At 36.8% G+C, this 7194-nt stretch overlaps 1 non-coding gene across 1 annotated transcript; it reads right to left on the reverse strand.

Moving 5' to 3' along the window:
* Nucleotides 1-6297: 6297 nt before the first annotated feature.
* On the reverse strand, nucleotides 6298-6404 carry LOC119371581 (small nucleolar RNA R71). The gene has a single exon (XR_005179217.1). It is a non-coding gene; the product is annotated as a small nucleolar RNA R71 (small nucleolar RNA).
* Between the last annotated feature and the right edge of the window lie 790 nt (nucleotides 6405-7194).

Consider the following 7194-nt stretch of genomic DNA (forward strand, 5'->3'; position numbering starts at 1 on the left):
ATAAGTTATAACAAGAACAAAGAAAAATAAATCTAATAGTATAAGCTGGAATCGAATTAAATTACATCAAATCCCTAGTATAAGAGTTTAGCTAGACATAGTAATTAAATTAAACTCACTCATTCTTGAATCATCCATCATAATTAAAGACAATAGTAAAAGAAGGAAACAAGATGAGAGTTTAGAATAAAAACTGTATCACAACTATGTTGATGGCTTCCTTGAATCTCCCTGAAGTCGGCCCATGTGAGAAAATCTTGATTTGCGTATTAAATTTACGCTGATTTCACCTGCGCAGCACGGGCGTGCTTAATGGCATGGGCTGGGTGTGCTTGAGTCTGGAAGTCTGGCCAGTGAAGCACGGGGCGTGCTAGGTAGCACGGGCTAGTGAAGCACCGAGGCACGGGCGTGCCACTTAGCACGGGAAGGGCGTGCTCTTCTCTGGAAGTCTGCCTAAAGCTGCCATGGGCGTGTTATATGGCACGCCTTGGTATCCTTGTAGCACGGCCGTGCCTTTTGACACACCCTGACCGTGCTCTCTTCTGTCTCTCTGTTGGATTCCTTGGCTTCTAGCACGGCTGTACCTTTTAGCACGGCCCGGGCGTGCCATAAGTTAAGTGCCTTGTGTTATAAAATTCTTTTCTGTGCCAAATTCCTGAAATTTTCTCTTAGATCAAGCGGATCAAAGATCAAGGAAGCTTTTGAACATATTTATACTAAAAGTGATTTAAAGTAATAAAAACTTACTCAAAATCTAATAAAAACTATATTAAAAACACTATAAAATTAACACCTATCAATGACTAAAGCAAATGAATTTTATGAGAAATGTTTTTGGGCTCTAATATACTTGGTGTGGATTTAATGCATGATTTGATTTTATTATGTATGATGAGCATGCTCGGCAGTTGATGCCATTATGATAAGAAGCTATGATCATATGCTAGGCACGTGGGTGTCTTATGTTAGGGTGGACGCGCTCTATATGTTATGCAAAGGTTGGCGACCTAAGGCCATTATGAATAAGCTATGAAAACTTATCTGCTTCTTTTTCTCCTAAGTGTATGTGAGCCCTTGTAAAATATTTTTAAGGAAGTGAAATAAATGAGATCACATTATGTTAATAACTCTTAGTTTACCATAGCTTATTTATGAGATCAAATGAGTTTCTGAAGCAAGATGTGTTGGTGTACATATGTAATGCATGTTCAAATTTAAGGATTTTATGTATATAAATGATTTTTAAGTATGTTGTCATCACAACATTGGTTTGTTGTGTTTATGAGCACCACTGAGTTTTATACTCAGCGCGTTGATTATATCACCCGCAGGTTGGAGATTATGCTTGCTGCTTAAAGACCTAAAGAGTAGCATCAGAGCTGAAGAGATATTTTGGTAGTTGATTAGTATTTTATGTAACTAAAAATTATGGCATGTATAAGTATTACATTTTTGGAGACTGTATTATTGAATGTATAACTGAAGCATCTTGTTGTAAATTATTTTGGTGTATATATTGGGAGATAAACTTGGAACTTATTTAATGGTTAGAATATTAGAAGTTGATACGTTTAAATGCATGTATTTAATTGTTGAATATTAAAATGTTATTGAGGATATGAATGATAAAAGTGCTATTGTGTTTTTATTGGAGTTTGATGGGGTTTGGAGTTTGGATTTGGGAGTGCTTTGTATTCATATGTTTAGCAACTTCTATTTTTAGGGGAAACTCTTGCAGTTTTTCTGTAGGACTGTCCCAAATCATTTTCAAAACAAAATATTATTACATGCTAAACTTATGAATATTAAGTCACTTCTAATTCATAATATGATTGTATGATTTATATGTAGGTTAAGACGGTACATCCGGCACTGAATGTGGCATCCACCGTCAGGTCTTTCAGGATCAGGCGGCGGGTGTTACAGAATGCAACTCTTACAAAACATTTATAAAACACTGAGGAGGTGACATATTAAGATACAATTGATCCCAACCTTGGTTCTATTTTTATCAATTTGAAAAGATGAAATTCTGATTGCTGATACGATGCAAATAATTATATATTTTTACACCAAAAACCCCCCTAAATTAACTAATAAAATGGCTATATTTGTGCATTTACCTTAGAAAATTTGTAGAATTACAGTTTTATGCAGGGAGGAACCTCAGAAATTAAAAAAGATGAGTTGTTCATAAAATCTATAGAAATATTGGCAAATTGACCTGAAAAAGCCCAATTTGAGAGCTAATATTACAAGCCTGTGAATACTCAAATTTTAAGGCTCAAAAAGCCAGTTTTCTCGGACTGCAAACAGTCCGGCCGGACTGGAGGCCATTTTGAAAATTTACTGAAAGTATACCAATATGGTACTTAAAACGTCCGAAAAATTACGAGGATCGTAGAACTGGTCCCGGAATAATTTTTGGAGGTCTGAAACTCCCGAAAAAGCCTTTTTTTGGACTGCAAGCGGTCCGGCCGGACCGGAGGCCATTTTGGAAGTTTACTGGAAGTATGCCAATATGGTACTTGAAACGTCTGGGGCATCGCGAGGATCGCGGAACTGGTCCCGGAATATTTTTCAGAGGTCCGAAACTCCCGAAAAAGCCTCCGGAACGAAAAATCAGCAGAACCGCCGAGCTCCGGCGGCCCGGCCGCCGAAACAGTCCGTTTTCGCCTATAAATACATGCCCGGTGTGACCTTTCAACTGACTCAGTCTGTGTTGACGGACGCTCCTTCTCCCCTACGCTCCTTGTGTTTTCTTTTACTGCTTTTCTGCATTTTTAATTTAGCTTTTATTGCTTTCTTGCTTTAATAATTGGCCACTTAAATTAAATTAATTCTAAATTAATATTCCCCAAACGAGGAGCTTAATCCGGAGTTTTTCAAGCTGAAGCTAAGAAGCGGTCACCGATTAACTCAGGTAAATAAACAAAACTCTGCTCATTTAATTTTAGCACTTCATGCATATTTCTCTTCTACTCCTAATAACTCTACAACTGCATAAATGCATTCATGTCATCATTTAGGCAAATAAACTGCCTCAATCAAATATGATTAAGCTTGAATGCCCGGTTAATTAATAATCGTGGTATTAAGCTTAAATCCGACAATATCGGCTAAAAGAGACCTAGTTAATTAATAACTACGGTTAATTGCCTTTATTTCGAACAGTCTGGCTTAAGTCCAATTAATCAATAATTGTGGCTAAAAAGCCTTAATTAATCACGTTTTGGCAACAAATCGCCTACAATTAAATCAACCACATTTTGGCAACAAATTGCCCGCGGTTCAATCAATTTTTGGCAAATAAATTGCCTATAAATTAGATTAACCACTTTTTAGCGACGAATCGCTTAAATCAGAAGCTTTGGCAAAATGCCTTAGAATTAATCAATCTTTTGGCTAAAAGCCTTAAAATCAAGCATTTTGGCGACAAACGCCCAAATCAATCAAACTTTTGGCAACAATTGCCTAAATCAATCTTTTTGGCTAAAAGCCATTAAAATCAACACTTTTGGCATCAAATGCCTAAAAATCAATTTTCAGGCAGAATGCCTAAACAAAATGCATAAAGCATACACACACTCATGCATAAAGCATCTCCATTCAAAGCCCTCTAAAAGAGGCCTATCGAACTACGTTGACTTTGATCTTCCATTCAAACGGAAGTACGTAGGCACGTTTGGGATTTAACCCCGAGCGGCAAGTCAAAATCACATAAACACTTTCATTGGTCCAATTGCATCATTTACCCTACAAAGCATTCATTGTTTTGGTTAGTTCATCAGCATGACATAGTCTCGGGATCCACCTCAGGTTCGTAGACCATGCCTTAACATTGGGTTAATTAATCTGATAATTAGGTTAATTAAAAATTGGAGTCACTTAGGGTTTTTTCCTAGTTTACCCTAAAATAATTAAACAAGGTGGCGACTCATACATTCACGTGCATTTCTGCCCTTAATCACATGCATCATATGCATGATATTTTGGGTAGGGGTTCACAAAGCCCATTTCACAAGCCCAAATTGACATTAATCAATAGAGAAAAGAAGCCGATAAACTAAACCCAAAAGGAGAAATGCCCAAGTCCAACAGAATTTGAATTTAGGCTATCGCCTAAGACATGTAAAAGAGGACAAATGGACTTAGGCTATCGCCTAAGACATGGAAAAGAGGCAAAATGGACTTAGGCGATAGGAAGAGAGGCTAGGAGACCGCCAAAGTGCACTAGGCGATCTCCTAAGGCCAAATCCATCATTAGGCAATCTCCTACGTGTTACTCACCCTCTAGGCGATCTCCTATGGCCAAGATACCATCCATGCAATCTCCTATAAGCACCAGGCGACCTCCTATTGACGAAACAGTACTCCAAGCGGTCTCCTATGGGTGTTAGGTGATCTTATATGTACCAAAGACAAATCAAGCGATCGCTTACACCAATTCCAAGGCTAAAAGTCCCTATTCATTGAACGACAGCTCATGCTTAGCTGTATTCTAATTGGAGGAGCCCACTTGCCCCACTTGCCAAATTGTGTAGAGAAGAGTACCCTTCAAGCATTTGAGTTCTATAAATAGCAGCGTAAATCAGCAGAGAAAGAGGATGGTTAGCTGATTAGCTAAGAAAAAAAATAAAATATAGTTTATCACTCTGTAAATATTTAGCATAGTTTCGTGTTCATAATCTTAGAGGTCAGGAGAGGAAGGCTGTGTGACAGAGTCTTAGACTCAACAGACTTGCCCCACTTGCCAAATTGCATAGAGAAGAGTACCCTCCAAGAATTTGAGTTCTATAAATAGTAGCATAAATCAACAGAGAAAGAGGATGGTTAGCTGATTAGCTAATAAAAAAATAGAATATAGTTTATCACTCTGTAAATATTTAGCGTAGTTTCCTGTTCATAATCTTAGAGGTCAGGAGAGGAAGGTTGTGTGACAGAGTCTCAGACTTAACAGAAGCCATACCTAATCCATCATTCTCCTCTGTTATTATCTGTTATCTTTATGTTCTTTATTTTTTTTATAGAAGACAACCTTTCAGTAACTCCATTCTTTTTCTCTCAATAAAAGGTCTGGATTGCTATTTCGTTGTTTACATTGTTTTCTCTAAAATGAGTGAGTAAACCAGTCATTTTGGGGATGGATTAATATCTATTACCTCTAGAATGCTGGGCAACTTTATTAAAAATTAAATCATATATAATGTTATATAGATTTTTGATTCAATTTATGCAAGACAAACGGCTATAAAATAAAGCCAGATCCCTTTATTTTACGTGACATTAGGTAAGCGAGCGAAGGATTAAAAGATGAAGTTCAAGCACCTGAACCACATATATTGATCATTGGTTTTATACCTAGAAATAGGATAAAGCTAGTGTTAAAAGGGGGAAAAGCTTATTACGTATACAACATATGAAAGGCGTCATACGATTATTATAGTTGACTACATCGAAAGAGGAGATAACTAACATGAAAGGCGTCATACAATTTTATTTATCTATCATTTATTTCTACTTTTGCTTTTATTTTTTATTTTTATTTCAGTAGTTTCTTTTCATTTATATACACCTATATATAATATATAAAAAATATATATAATAAAGAAAAGGACACATATATATATACATATATAATATAAAAATATATATACAATATATTAAAATATATATATATATATATATATATATATACACTAACCTTTTATAGTCAGATCGAGAAATGTTGATGTTGTGACTCTAGATCAAGAAATAGAAAGAACAACACGTACTTTACAAAGAATCAACAGAAGGCACCAGAGGAGAAATCAAAGTCCTATCCAGACTAGACATCGAAGTGCTGAAACGTCGCGATCCGAGCCAGAAGAGGTAGAGAAAATAGAATCCAAATTAGAAGAGTTAGACGATACAGAACAAATCATGGCTGAAGAAAGTACTTTATGGGATTTGAATATTCCAAATCCCGGAGATATCCAAACTGTTGTAGTTAGACCACCTGTTTCTGTAAACAACTTCGAGCGTAAACAAAGACTAATCTTAATGGTGCAACAATCTCAATTTGCTGGTTTGCCAAGCGAAGACCCAAATGTTCATCTAGCAACATTCATTGAAATTAGCGACACATTGAAGGTAAATGGAGCCAGTGATGATGCCATTCGAATGAAATTATTTCCTTTCTCTTTTAGGGACAGAGCTAAGCTTTGGTTACACTCTATGCCCTTTGGTTCATTCACCACTTGTGAGGAGTTATGCCGAATTTTCCTACAAAAATATTTTCCACCAAGCAAGACCTCAAAGATGAGAAGTGAAATAGTCACATTTCGAATGAAAGAAGACGAGACTCTTTATAAAGCTTGGGAAAGATTTAAAGATCTTCAGCGACAATGCCTGCAGCATGGTATGATAGACCATTCCTAATTCAACTATTCTTTGATGGTGTAATGCCTTCAATGAGAAACACTCTAGATGCAGCCGTCGGAGGATCCTTCCTAAAGAAAAGAGTCAATGAAGCTTACAACCTATTGGAGGAAATGGCAGCAAGCAGTTACAGATGGAATGAAGAATGAGAAACAACAAAGAAGGTAGCCGCAAAACTTAATGTTGACGGACTCACATTTCCATCTGCAAAATTCGATGCCTTGTCTAGGAAACTAGATAAGCTAAATGTGAGTGTTGTTGGAGCAATACAACCAGAACTTGAAGTCTATGCTAAGGCAGGGCATGCATGTGCAGAATATCATTTTGGAAATCTCATGGTTCCTAAACTAGTCGATTGATCTGCTAAGTATCCAAGCGGAATTATAGAAGATGTCCTAGTCAAAATTGGCAAATTCTATATTCCAGTGGATTTTGTAGTACTGAGATGGAAAAGGATACACAAACACCCATCCTTTTAGGCCGACCTTTCCTAGCAACTGCTGGAGCTCTTATAGACGTTAAAGAAGGCAAACTCACCTTGAAAGTAGTAGAAGATGAAATAGTCGTCAACCTACTTGATATGATGAAGCAGCCAGCGAAAAATGCAAAATGTTTAACAGTTGACGTTATAGATGAAAGTTCAAAGGAGATAATTAGCAGGAAAATCTGTAAGGATCCCCTCGACAAGTTCATTCCAACTGTTTACAATGATGATGAGGGAGATCCTAAACAGATAGAAATAGACCCTCCACCAGATTTATCAACAAGAGATCC

The sequence above is a fragment of the Jatropha curcas genome, chromosome 9, assembly GCF_041381405.1.
Source record: "Jatropha curcas cultivar XTBG-Jc1 chromosome 9, XTBG_Jcur_1.0, whole genome shotgun sequence".
NCBI lineage: Eukaryota > Viridiplantae > Streptophyta > Magnoliopsida > Malpighiales > Euphorbiaceae > Jatropha > Jatropha curcas.